Source organism: Macaca nemestrina, chromosome 18 (assembly GCF_043159975.1).
Source record: "Macaca nemestrina isolate mMacNem1 chromosome 18, mMacNem.hap1, whole genome shotgun sequence".
Taxonomy (NCBI): Eukaryota; Metazoa; Chordata; class Mammalia; order Primates; family Cercopithecidae; genus Macaca; species Macaca nemestrina.
Genome location: NC_092142.1, coordinates 8,375,614 through 8,390,409, shown reverse-complemented (window position 1 = coordinate 8,390,409; position 14,796 = coordinate 8,375,614). Strand labels below are relative to the sequence as shown.

The window sequence follows — 14,796 nt, the reverse complement described above, 5'->3', positions numbered from 1 at the left end:
GAATCACATGGATACACACACAACAATGTGAATATAATTAACACGACTGAACTGTACACTTAAAAATGGCTAAGATAGCAAAAAAAAAAAAAAAAAAAAAGGAGCTAGCTACTCTCATACCTCCTTATCCCTGCCTCACCACGGTAATTCCTGAAGAATTTGTCAAGATAGAGTCTCCATTAGCTCAGGGCTCTTCCCAGTTGGGAAGAGCAATGTATTAGTCTGTTTTCATGCTGCTGACAAAGACATACCTGGGACTGGGTAATGTGTAAGAAAAAAAGGTTTAATAAACTCACAGGTCACGTGGCTGGGGAGGCCTCACCACCATGGTGGAAGGCAAAAGACATGTCTTACATGGTCGCGGTCAAGAAAGAATGAGAGCCAAGAGAAAGGAGAAACCCCTTATAAAATCATCAGATCTTGGGAGACTTATTCACTACCACGAGACAGTATGGGGGAAACTGCACCCGTTATTCAATGATCTCCAACCAAGTCCCTCCCAGAACATGTGGGAATTATGGGAGTTACAATTCAAGATGAAATTTGGGTGGGGACATGGCCAAACCGTATCAAGCAGAGTCCCAGGTGACCCTAATGGACATTTGGCATGGGCAAGAAATAACCTTTGTTATTTTAAATCACAAAGATTGCTTTGTTGTTTCTGCAGCAAAGCCTAACCCATCCTTACCAACACAAGGCTGTCACTTGGAAATGAGGGAGTGGGGAAAAAAGGGGAGAGTAAGTAATCAGACAGACTTGAGTGTGTTTCTAGGATTAAAGGAAAAAGCCAGGAAAAGAGAGGAGCTGGGGAAGTGAAGGAGGGTGTATTTAGTTATTCATGGCCCTGGGAGAAGCCAAGGGCTATGTTACCCCTGTATACACTGGTGTGACACAGGTCAGACACACTGGGTATGTGGCCTGCATGCCTAACAATGAGACATTCATGACAGCCATCATCATTTCTGCCCTGTGGAATCAGTTCTGGGGAAAAATAAATACCTGGCTGTCAAATATTGGTCTTAGATGATTTAGCATAGGCATTCCTCAGCAAGTAGAGGATAGGAAGAAACATCTTAGCCCCTCAGTTTCCTTGTGTATAAAATGGTGATAACGATAGAATTTACCTTACAAAGTTGTTGCAGGAATTAAATGAGTTACCATATGTAAAGCACCGAGAACAGTGCCTGGCGTAGAGTGAATTCTACTTAACTGTGATCTCACAAACCCTTCAGGTTTTATGAAGGAGCTTTAAATATGGTGATGGAGTCTGCCAATGGCTTCTTTATGTAATCATTTAAACAACAAGGAAGAGTTGCAAGGAACTGCAAAGTCTGGCTGTATGAGGAAGCAAACAGGCAGAATGAACAATGAATATATTTAACATCTCTAGCAGCTTCGAAGCTAGCGTTCTTCAATACAAATCAACCTCCATTTATTTTTAAAAAAATAATTATATGGATAAATTATCATGAATCTGATATTAGCTAAGTTTAAATTCATGAGAAGTTATTGTACCTGCTTGCTGACACTGTAAGGAAAGCAGGAAAGAAATAAAAGGAAAAGAGAAAAAGTAAGAGAGAGAGAGAAAGTGAAAGAGAAACAAGGATAAGAGAAAGAAGATTGGTGAGAGGCAGGGAGCTAGAAAAAATATCCTGGAAAAAGCAAGGTTTATTGACTAGTTGACAAAACAGACTAAAAAATCCATAGTGTTTTCTCTGACACTTTAGATAACTTCCCAATAATGCTGGGCAGCTTGCTAAAGGAGAGGGGTGCCTATGGCTGACAGCTTTGCTCCAGAACAAGTTGAGTTTTCTTTATTTCTACATCTCCCCAGGTGGGAAGCAGTGCAGCCTGTCACTTTCCGAAAGGATAAAAGTGAACCTTCGTCACCATAAAGGGGACTTTGGAGCTGAGAGCAGGAGGTGGTGGAGCTATGGGTACTTTTTCTTTTTTCTTTTCTGTTTCTAGGGTCTCTGACAGTGACTGATCCTGTCTTCCCAACAGCAGGAACCTGATAACACAGTAATACTTTTGAAGACCATTGCCAAAACCAGCCCCAAAGAGAAAGAATTATCTGACAGCATTTTCTCAAACTTCACTGTTGCTCGGATAACTTTCGGTAAAGAAGAGGAATGAAGACCTTCAGTGTTGACTCATTAGTTTTATAATATCTTCAGTGAAAGATGTAGGACCAATGAGGTAGACATAAACGCTCATGCTTGTAGCTCTTATGCAACTACAAAAATCAAAACGATTTTACAAACTGAATGCACACAAGCTCTGATACCAACGAAATCCAAATTTGCTGCCTTAATTTAAAGTGAAAATTTTTTTTTTTTCAAATGGCATAATTGGGTTCAATAGTAGAAAACTCATCTCAGGTATAGGCTTACACTTAGTCCCTTTTAGTGTTTTCTTTCAGGGATGGTAATATAGAAATGTCTACTCCCCAATAATTATATTGCATTGAGTGGCATTAATATATCCTGAGTTTTTACTTGTTAGTTTAGAATAATCAGGTCATAAGGCTCCCATACATAACCAAAATTCTGCTATTGAGAGAGGTCAGCTTATGAGGAGGCCACTTGATTTTCCATGAAGCTAACTAGTTCACTGAAAGATGAGGTTAGCCATTGTCACTTTTTGGAATCTGAATTAAATGGACATATAATCATAGTTTGACTGGAGTCAGAAAAAGAAAACTTATTCTAACCTTATTGCTTGTGAACCATTACAAAGTTAACACATGCAAACAAAGATAATATCTATGAAACACATCCACTCACAAGAGACTGTGATCTTAAAAATTCTGGTGCAACACATTTGCAGGTTGGCCTTCCTATACTATTTTTTTGCTTTGAGCACACATACTTCTTTCTATTCACCACAAAACCTTCATCTCTGCAATATACGGTAATGCAATTTTGGGCCAAACTCAAGTAGAAACACACACACAAAAGAACAGGCTCAGTAATTGTGTGGCAGTATCTGGTAATAAGGTGAATCCCAAAATGTTTTAATTTTATTAGGCTATCACCTAGATAGAAATAAAACACTTGTTGGAGAATCCTGAGATCTCAACAATATATCTGCAGACCCTAGAGGCATGGTGAACTTCAGTTTGAGAACAAATAATAAAAAAGACAGCCCTTCTCATAAGCCCAAGCTTCAGACTCCAGTATGACCTGAGCTTGGTAATGGTTCATCTCATGGGAAGCACCAGCTGACCTAGAGGGAAGGAAGCATATGCAGGGGGAGATCCTGATCTCCTAGGTTCCTCCTTTCAGGTCGCCAAGGCTGGATGCAATTACTTGGCCATAAATCTTAGCAGGCATCCCCTTCCTTTCCACTATTACTAGTCCCCTACCTCAGGGATACTGAACTATCCTTTGTAATTTTCCCTAACCCCCCTGACTTTTTAAACTAGCCCCTTTTATAAACTCTCCTCAAATCATTCAATCTGAGTATGCACCCCTCCCTTACCAGGACTTTGATTAATAGAGGTGCTTACCTGGACAGCAAGACTAGAAGCACCTGTAGCCTCCAAGATAATAAGGTGATGGAATGCGCATGTGTGTGCACGCCGGCACACACACACACACACACACACACACACACACACACACACTACACATATGTTTATTAGGGGAGTGGATGAGGAGAGAACTCACCTTTGTAATTAACTTGTGATGTGCTGCTCACTGAACCAGAGACTGGGTGTGAATTTTTGTTGGAAGCTTCTTCATCACATTTTTATTTAATTTTATTTTACTTTTTCAAAAAATATGGAGATGAGGTCTCACTGTGTTGCCCTGGCTGCTCTCAAACTCCTAGGCTCAACTGATCCTCCCTCCTCAGCCTCCCACACTGCTGGGATTACAGGCGTGAGCCACCATGCCCAGCCTCTTCATCACATTTGGAGGGAAAATACATTCTTCCCATTTCACAGATAAAGAAATGAAGGCTTAGAGAACAGAAGCATCTTGCCCAACGCATCAAAGCAGGCGTTTTCTTCCCTGTACCACTCAGTCCATCAAGCTGCTTGCTGAAGTTTAAAGAGGACCCAGTGCCCAATACTTTAACCTGATTTCAATTTTAGACCAATGCTCAAGGAGAGAAGACTAGAGCCCTAGGGACACTCCTGTCTTCAGTGACTTGTATCAACCAATGAAATGTTTCAGAATGTATGTGCAAGGCTACAGGACTCTAAAAAGTAAGATACAAATTATATACTTTGGTGAAGTTTCAAATGGTGTGGTTGTTGACTGCTATATGGATGGCACAAAGATAGAAATGAACATGGGAAATCTTTGCTGAGGAGGAGAGAGTGGGTGCTCACAAAGATTTATCTATAGAAGAGAAGGAAGTAAGCAAATACTTTAAAAATAGAGAGTTATTTAAATGAACTGTAGTACAGCCACTGAAGGGACATAGATGACCTGACTCTTGAATATTTTTTTCATTCATTTGTGATCTACAGAACACCAAATAGCCTGTAAGAATGATTTTCTTTTTCCTCTTACTATACCGAGTTGGTATTTGGTCCCATGGGAATAAACACTTAGAAAAACTCCTAAAATAAGGACTCTTATCTACCCGCAATGCTCATACACAAAACAGACACATTCTCTATTCCAAACTCTAGCTTATAGAAAAAAACCAGGTGCTTTAAGTAAAATTAATTTCCATCATAAAAAAAGAAGTAACCAACAACCAGAGCTAAGTAACCAAGCTAGTGTAGTAAAGTGCTTTGCAATGGGGAATTCTAGTATAGTAAAAGTGCTTTGCAATGGCAAATTCATGAGATACATTAGTAAGTCTTACCTGAACGTCCATTGACTTCTAAGTACTGCCAAGCCTCACTCACTTAAATATCGTGTAAATGGCAACCTTGATAGGGAAATAATTGGAAGGCAAGTGGTGGAAGAAAAAAAGTGTTTGAGAAGTCAAAATAAAATACATAATTCTATGCATTGAAATCCAGGAACTTTTCTTCTGGAGGATCTTGATGACCCCCTATGCAATGTTGCAAACGTAATTTCAACAACTGATGGGGGAGCCAGTGTCCAAAGACGGTTCCCAATTGAGCCACATCTCCTGGTATTTCACCCTTGAGTTGTCTTCTTCCATATTTTGACCTAGAGAATGGGATGAAAGTGATGACAGTGATGCAGCCTAGTCCACAAGAAGACTTACTCCTACCAGCTGGATCTTTTGCGATGCACGCTATTGAACTACTCTTTCTCAGAACCCAGCGTTGAGAAACTCAGGACACAAGAAATCCATGCATAGGTGCGTTCATCATAATCCCGGCTAAGCCTGCTCCTGACAACCAGCATCACTGTTAGCTGTGTGATGAGCAGCCCTGGAAGTCCAGTCCAGCTGAACCTTCTGGTAACTCCAGCCCCAGCTGCCATCTGATTGGAACCATGGGAGGCAGTTTAAGGGAATGCCTTCTAACCTAGACAACATACAGAACCGTGAGCTACCTTAAAAAATTGTTTCAAACCAATGCATTTGAGTTTTGTTATGCAGTAATAGATACCTGAAAAACTTGGCTACCAAATTTCCAGCTCTGTAAGAGCAGTTAAGAAGACTAATTGAGGTAAGACCTGAAAGCAGTAGGAACTGGAAGTTAAATTCGAGGGAAGGAACGGAGATCATTAAAATCAAAAGAAGAAATCCAAACACAGCAGTTGGAGACCATTTAGCAGGAAGAGAGGTGAGAAAACTACCAAACCCAGTGCAAAGCTCCACCCCACAAACATTACTAAATTATATCACTTAAGAATCATGTATTCATGACAGCTTGAAGTTAGGAAGAAAGATTACATTCTCATTAGCATATTATTAGAGCACCCACGGAGGTAAGGAATCGTTATTTTGAAAAAAGGTTTTGATTGTCAAAAATTAAACTGTGACATTGTCCCAGAGTTTAAGGAGCAGGCTTTGATTTTCTGTAAATGTATTAATGAAGACCACGTCAATTCCCCAACAGTTTTACATTGGCAACCTATGCTTGCCTCATAACTCTTTCTGATGTCTGGATTTCCCAGTGCTGTTAGAGCCACGGAAACACATTCATTGATTCATTGATTCATTCAGGGAAGATGCATTGATATCTGCTCACCCTGAATTCCTTTTCTAGATGTCATCCACAGAAAGATGAATAAGACATGGTTCATGCCTCCGACACCATACCTTCCACTGGGGGAGGGATAAACGAGACCAGGACTAACATTTATTGAGCTCCAACTACTTGTGCCAGGCACTATACTAGTTGCTTTGACACCCTTTAGTAAATCCTAGCAATGCTATCTACTGGACCGTATTCATCCTATTTTCAGATGACAAAGCAGAGTTTCAGACTGGTATACAACTTCCGTGAGGACTCGAAATAAGTGAACTGGCTTGCAGCCCTCATCAGTAGCATCTCCCCAACCTCCAAACACCTTATATACACTTTATGGGGAACTGTAAGGTAGAATGCCATCATCAACTTCTTTTATGGGTTTTGATCATTTATAAGCTCTTTGTAATAATTTGAGGTCACAGCAGAGTCAGAGAAAAGCCTCCCCAGGATCATTTCTTCCATATTCGAACCAGTTCTTTTTCTCTTTCATGCTACTCTTTAATTTGATGACTCCTGAGGCTTCCCCAGAGTGGTTTGTCATTTTTACAACAGCCATTTTTCTTTGACTTGAGAAAAAAATATATTAAATCAATGTTTGCATTTGTGCACATTTCTTAAAGTGCTCCCAAATACGTTTATTCCCAATGAACTTAAGATTTTAATTCATTTTATCCCATTGCTGCTGCATAAGGAGTCACATTTTTAAATATGTGATGACATATGGCTGTTCATTATTTATACATTCTGTAGCAGACTATAAATTTTACTTTGGACATATATCGAGGCACTGAAACCATTTTGGTTGCAAACACATAAATCATGGTTACAGTTATTAGTCTAAATGTAACACCACCCGGGTTCTAGATCAAAACCTTTAAAATCCATTGTAATTGATGTCTGCTGTATAACTTATGTCTGATTTTATTAAAGATTCTCATTATTATTTATATATTTGGAGCATTATACTCCTAGCTGTGCTACTCCATCCAGAGTAAATTATTTTGAGGTGTAGGATTGAGAGAGGATATAGGAGTGTGTCAGGGTGCCAGTGTGGGGAGGGGAAGGCTTTTTGTGAAATGTTAAAAAAACAAAAAGAGTGGGAGAAGGAAAGGGTGTTGTATTTCAATGCAGTCTAACTAATTCATGCAATGATTTAGTTAATTTACCTCCCAAACGCCTTGTCCTCTGTACCAACTGACATTCATTTGAGACAAATAAAACAGCCATGGAGTTGTGTCAGCTAAATTATAAATTAGCAAAAGGGTAACCGAGTGAGCCGGATTCCCAGGGCTGCCACTGGACTAGGCTTTTCAAAGACCAGAAACGCTTAGATTGATCCATACATCACAGCGCCGAGATGCCTCAGTGAAATGGGGACCGAGGATTGATGACACTTCACAGACTCATTAGGAAGCCTCAGGTTGATGAGCCACTCGCCCAGCGTGACTGCAGAGTGCTGGCAGGCTGACCCAACGGGATAGGCCATGTCAAAGCAGCACGGAGGGTGAAGAGCAAAGGCAGCTTGCCACGGAGGAGAGAGAGCACCGCACCAGGAGGCAGGAGGCCAGTGAAGAAGGAAGTGAGGAGACCGAATGGCAGGGACCTGAGCTTCAGAGCCTCATAAACCAGGGTTCCCATCTCTGCTGGTCTGTTACCAGCCTCGTGGCCCCCACAGGAACTTCTCTAGCCAGTCAGAGCCTTGCTTTCCTCATCTGTAACAAGGATACAATTATAAGGATTTGCTATAAAGTTTTTTTTTTCTTAATTAATGGACTTTATTTTTAGAGCAATTTAAGTTTATTAAAAAATGGAGCAGAAAGTACCAAAGTACCAAATTCCCCTATACTCCTCTCCCCACAACACTGTTTCTCCTAACATCCTGTGTTTGTGTGGTGTATTTGATACAACTGATGAAACAATATCAATATCTTATTATTAACTAAAGTCCACAGTTTGCATTAGGGTTTACTTTTATGTTGTACAGTTATACAGATTGTTACAAATCTATAATATCATGGATTGACCATTACTGTATTATACAGAATAGGTGCACTGCCCGAAAAATCCCCTATGGTCCATCCATTTATCCTTCCTTTCCTACTTCCAGAGCCCTGGCAACCACTGATCTTTTTACTGTCTCTGTGGTTTACCTTTGCTATAAAGTTTTGAGATAATACAGGTGAAGAGACTGACTGTTCAGTAAATGGCTGAACTACAGTAGCATCAGTGCATTATAGTTACATATGAATTTCAAATGCCATGTATTTAAAATGCAAATTTCAGGTCGTTGACCAACAACCTGAGAAGTTCTAGGAGGAGGAATGTCTATATTATAAGCTATCCAATTGTGATTTCCCTAGATGCAAGCAAACGAAAGATCTAGAAAGTCCAGTCAGCTCTCCTCCTGAGTTTTTGGCTACTGGGGAGGTACATCCAGGCTTGTGTCATTCCCTAAGGCCCTCCTTGAAGCATTCCATAGCGGAGAAATCAGAAGGTCCAATTGCTGTATCTGCAAACCCCAATCCTGGAGCAGGATAAGTCTCTGGAGCAGGGATAGAGAGGAATCTTTCTTGCCTCACTGCTAAGGCAAGATCTGACTTCCCCACACTGTTGCATCTGGTGGTCCTGGCATGGCTGCTATGCTCATACTCTTTAGGCTTTCTGCCTCTAAGAAAGGTGTGGGAACACAGAGAGTACGTTCAGCAGTGCTGTGAGAAGAGATTGGACAGGATTCTGCTTTCAATGGTGGGTATACGCAAGAATTTTGTGTTCCTGTCATATCTGTTAGGCCTGTCTTTGGGTATCCAACGCATCTATTGTTATGAACAGTTCCCAAACACACCAACATAAGTCCTCCCCAAGCACCTAACTTTGTCTCAAGGTTCATTCCCATGCCACCAGAGTTTGTTCGGCCTTCAATCTGAGTAGCCAGGAATTGAGGGAGAATTGATGTCCCTGGATAATATCTTCTATCAATGAGTGATGAATGTTGATGGCTAATGTCTTGGCCTCCTGTCTTTAGAAGAGACAGTTTTGAGGCAAATCCTACAGTTTTTTGGAGAGTTCCAAGCAAGACTGAGCCCCTGCTCCTACAGTGGTACCCATGTGGAGGGAAAAAACAATCTTTTCCTCTTTTCTTCCCTCTTTTTCTCACTTCTGCTGCTTCTTCATTCTTGCCTCCAAGGACATTTTGTAAAAAATAATCTGCTCCAAGTCTTATCTCAGGCTCTGCTTTTAAAAGAACCCAAACCAGGTCAGTGGGGTTGCATACAGGCAACTGGCAGAAGGTAAGATGATGTGGATGCTGAAAATTTCATTCAGTTAATGAATGAGAATGCAATTTCCAATGACAATTACAGCCGTAGTTAACACTGCCAGGTTGTTTACTGAATGTTAGATAATTGTGCATGGATTATGTTATTTAATCCTCATACCACCATATGAGGTAGGAATTATTCCGATAACCATGTTACAGAGGAGAAAATTGAGGTTCAGAGATGTTAAGTGATTTGCACGACTTCAAACAATTAATAGTGTGGTCACGAGACAAATGAAAGTCCTCTAATTCAAGGATTCCCTTTTAACCCTAACTCTGTGCTTCCTGTTCAGCATAGGGCTTTAGGTGTGCATATGTGCAATATAGAAGTTGTTAAAAGACACATTTTTATAATGGTAAAATCATGATTCACATGCAAATAGAAAACGAATAGCTAACAAAGATTTTTATATTTTTGTCAATTCATAAGGGAGCCAGTAAGATGTTACAATTAGTTCAAAGGAAAGCTTAAAAATCCCATATTTTTATATGCAATCAAGGATATTGAAATGAATTTTAAATAGACCCAAATATGGCAGTGAAACTGGTCAATATCCAAAGGGTATAAATCAATTGCATTTCACAGGACACAATTCATTTGCTTTTCTTTGGATAAGGATCATCTGCATTCGTCTCAGTTTTCTACCACTTATAGAATTGTAAAAGAGGTCAAAGAGAGGAAAAGGCACACATAACCCAGGAGGGTACATGACACAGGATACCCAGTAATCTTCTTTGTTCAAATCAGAGTCTTCCACAATTTTTCTTGACAAAATATATGGTTGGATGAATCCAGGACTTTTACAATAACAATGGTAATGAAATATGACAGGGGTTGGCAAGCTTTTTTCCTAAACGGTCAAATAGTAAATATTTTAGGCACAGTGGGGGACACAGTCTGCCCTGCCACTATTCAGCTCTGCCCTTGAAGCACTAAAGTGGCCATAGACAATCTATAAGCCAACAGGCATGGCTGGGTTCCAATATAACTCTATTTACAAAAACAGGTGGCTAGCCTGCAGGCTGTTGTCTGCCACCCCTGGAATGGAAGATCATGAGATATAAGGAAACATTTGCCAACAATTTTTCTCAGGCAGGACACTTTGAATTAATTCATTTCATAGTTGCTGACTGGCTGCTGAACGGTCCATGTGTGTAATAATTTATAAAACCAAAATCCAGTTATAAACTATGCCAGTAAGTTTCTTTACTATTTTTAAAAACGTATTGGTTAGCTAATTAATTGACAAATAATAATTTATATTATTATGTTATAATTATTAGTATATACTATATTGTGCCATTATACACCCATCATGGCACACCTCAACTTTCCATTAGGACCACCTGTCCTTGCCTGCTTCTGGTTTTTTGCTGACCTGTCTTTTACAACCCAACTCATTGAATACTTGAGCGAATTATGCTTTGGCTAAGTTGGTGGAGGATCTCACTCCTTTCCTGAAAATAATACCTATGAAGGCTTGCATAACAACACATAGATACATGCATGCTACTTGAAAGAAGTAAGGTTTTGTGTCACAAGTACAGGGAAGGCTCTGCGGCTATATGGGATAAACATGTTGAGGAAAATTAAACAAAAAAAAAGGAAGAATGCACCTTTGTAATACGTGTGGTTCTCAGGTAATTGAGCCTCTGGGTTGCTCACTGCTCTTTATTTTTCCCCAAATTAATTTATATTACGATATGATATGATATCAACTTTATAATTAAAGAACTAAAAGTTGTTTCATCATGTTTTTCCTGGCTTCACTATCCACCTTCTGCACGATATTTATTTATTTAGTTTTACATTTTTAAAAAGTTAAAAATATTGTGGGTACAAAGTAGGTTTATTTGTCAATTTTCATACTGCTATGAAGAAATACGCAAGACTGGGTAATTTATAAAGAAAAAGGGGTTTAACGGACTCACAGTCCCACATGGCTGGGGAGGCTTCACAATCATGGTAGAAGGTGAAGGAGGAGCAAAGTCATATCTTACATGGCAGCAGCCAAGAGAGCCTGTGCATGGGAACTGCCCTTTATAAAACCATCAGATCTCGTGAGACTTACTCACTATCACCAGAACAGCACGGGAAAGACTTGCCCCCATGATTCAGTTACCTCCCACCAGGTTTCTCCCATAACACGAGGGGATTATGGGAGCTACAATTCAAGGTGAGATTTGGGTGGGGACACAGCCAAACCATACCAGTAGGTGTATACATTTATGGGGTACATGAGATGTTTTGATAAAGGCATGCAATGTGAACATTGCATGTTCTAACTTATTTGTGGTACCTAAAAATCTAAACAATTGAACTTATGAACACAGAGGAGGCAGATGGTTACCAGAGGCTGGGAAGGATACCGTGTCTTATCATTTAAATCCACGCTCAAACACCATTTCATCTAGAGCAAATCTATCGGAACAATTCTGATTCTCTGGAACCTCTGTGTTGGCTTTTATACCTACTTTTCTAATTCCTTCCTTTTGTGATTATTTATTGGGTGCTTAGTATTTTCTAGTGAATAGAACAAAATAGTTAACAAACTAAACTCTTCTCTCTCAAATCCCTGCCCTCAAGGAATTTCCGTTCTGATGGGAAAGATAGCCAAATACAATACATAAGTAAAATACAAAGTTTGACCTTTACTTATAAGTACTTGTGTGTGTATCTGCCTCTCCCTCTATATCACTAACTTACATAAGGGCAAGAACAGGCTTATTTAATTTTACTCCCAGAGCACCTGGAACAATGATGAACATACATCAAATGCTCAATCTATTTTTGCTGCATTAGAAAGAAGCCTCAAAAATTTTATCTGTGTACTTCTGCTTCAAGATACTACTTTGATTGGAAAAAAACTGAAACAGAAATTACAATGGCAGTCATCATTTTGGCTACAAGTGCTCCTAGCAGGAGAGTTGACTGATCCTGTCCTATTTACCTATTTGAATTACGGTGGGTACTAGGCTTGGCAATATGAAAGGAAATTCAGGCTGGGTGTGGTGGCTCATGCCTGTAATCCTAGCACTTTGGGAGGCTGAGGTGGGTGGATCACCTGAGGTCAGAAGTTGGAGACCAGCCTGGCCAGCATGGTGAAAACCTGTCTCTATTAAAACCACAAAAATTAGCTGGGTGTGGTGGCATGTGCCTGTAACCCCAGCTATTTGGGAAGTTGAGGCAAGAGAATCGCTTGAACCCGGGAGGTGGAGGTGGCAGTGAGCCGAGATCACACCACTGCACTCCAGCCTTGGTAAGAGAGCAAGACTCCATCTCTCAAAAAAAAAAAAAAAAAAAAAAAAAAAGAAAGAAAGAAAGAAGGGGAAAATCAGTGGTCCTCTCCCTAGTTCTCAGCTTCCAAACACACCCACGCCTGAAGCAAAATGCAAAGTCCCTGTTTCCAGATGTTTTTATTTATTTTTTTCACTTCTTTAGACCCTGCTAATCTCTTTGCAAACTCCATGGATACAGAACAAAGCTCTTTGGCCTTTATGTCACAGAGCTGAGGATTCATTACCAAACACCACAAGGGAGACAATCGCAGTTTTGGAGGCAGAGGGAAAACGTGTCAACATGGAGGCAGGACTGGAATAAGTTCTTCTTTGCCTTCTCAAGAATACCCATAAAAGTGTACTTGCAATCATAATGCATGATTGGATTTTCTCCCTGGGTGCAAGCCCCCCTCCATTTGTGGAGTAGGAGTCAACCACTGTCCTGCTTGCTTTCTCATTTATTCGTCATTTGTTTTACTCTCCTTGTGTTTTGCAGTGTGGGCTGATCTGTCAGCCAGATAGTGTTATACCACACAGTCTTTTGCCTCCTTTCCTGCTGGAACTACATTTATTTGCTGAGGTTATCATGGTGCACTGTATGTACCTTGAGAAAAGGAGATAGCAATTTTGTAAGAACAATTTTAAATCAGGAAAAAAATAATTTTATTCTCCAAGGTAAACTCCTTTGTAAAAATACAGTGTCTTGTATAATTGGGGGCACAATGATCACTTCATCTTTATCTCGGAAGCCCATCTGACGAGGGTGATTTTTGTAGGGAGAAAGTGAGGATTTCCTTTTAAAAATTGCCTTTAAAAAGATGAGCTTTTTGAAAATCACCTCCCCATTGAGGAATGTGAGCTTGCATTCATTTTAGACTGTGGTTTTACTGCTTCAGAAAGCCCTTTTTGTAAAAAAGAAAGGGCATGAAGAAAGAGACAATAAAAAAAGGAGAAGAAAAAGGAGAAAGGAAAGGAGAAAGGAAAATAGACGAGGAGAAGGATGTACAGAGGGAAAGAAGGAGGGAGAGAAGGAAATCTTGAGGAAGCTAGTATCTTTAATTCTATAAGATCACTTTTTCTACAGAAATAATAGTGACCAAACCATTTGCTTTTGCACTTCGTACTCAAGGAAACAGAAGTTTTTCCTATGCTGGTGGTTCTAAGTCTGAATTAATAACATTAAAAGACGTCCCTAGTTATTGCCATAATTTTTACTCAACACCCCGAGAGCTCCCAACTGAAAATTAATAAGGACTAAATTTGTTTGTATTTGAAAATTAAAATTTACCAATGTTGCAGCGATTCAATTTGTTTGTATTTGAAAATTAAAATTTACCAATGTTGCAGCCATGTGGTCGAGTTGAGAGTCGTAGTATCAACCAAGACTGGGCTGTCGACTCCTGAAAAGTTGAAGGTGATTGAAGAGTCCAAAAGCTAGCTCTAAGAGGGTAAACCTCCTAATATAATAATAGATAAAATATCAATATGTATATCGGCATTGCTATAGATATGTAGGTATTTGAATTTATAGAAATACAGCAAAAAGCAGCACTACCATTGAAAATGTAGATATCAGACTCATGGTGGATTCTGAATTCAAGGAAAAGAAACCACAAGCAAATAAAGGTGCATCTCATGTATCAATTCATTGCGTATATATTACTTGAGCATTTCCTATTTGAAAGGCATTGTCGGAGGTACCAGGGATAGAGTGATGAACAAAGTACTCTCTGAGATTGCCCTCTGGAGCAAGAGGAACAAAAGTGAAAATGAATTAAATACACATGTCAAAAGATAATTTCGGAGGTTGATATTAAGAGAACAAGAAAGTGAAGTAATGTGATGAAGAAGGTGGACAATTTTGAATATTGCCCCACAGCAATGCCTCTCAGAGAAAGTGACTTCTAAGCCCGGATCTGAAGAATGGGAAGGAAAAATCTGCAGATGCATCAAAGGGAGAGAACTGCAGACCAAGAACAGTTGGGAAAAGGCTCTGGGGCTGACATATTGCATTCAATAAACAAAACGAGGCTACTATGGCTCAAGGAAGTGAACAAAGAGAAGGAGA

At 39.8% G+C, this 14,796-nt stretch overlaps 1 long non-coding RNA gene across 3 annotated transcripts in view; it reads right to left on the bottom strand.

Annotated features, from left to right (window-relative positions):
- Positions 1–14,796, bottom strand: part of LOC105467806 (uncharacterized) — a 64,405-nt gene that overhangs the window by 22,670 nt on the left and 26,939 nt on the right. For 2 of the 3 annotated variants that reach the window (XR_011616282.1, XR_979140.2), the window contains exons 4-5: positions 7,300–7,845; positions 4,825–5,138 (exon numbers count right to left, since the gene is read on the bottom strand). The exons of the other annotated variant lie outside the window; for it this stretch is intronic. This is a non-coding gene — a long non-coding RNA (uncharacterized lncRNA). The remainder of the gene's footprint in view (positions 1–4,824; positions 5,139–7,299; positions 7,846–14,796) is intronic. 3 annotated transcript variants of the gene reach the window in all.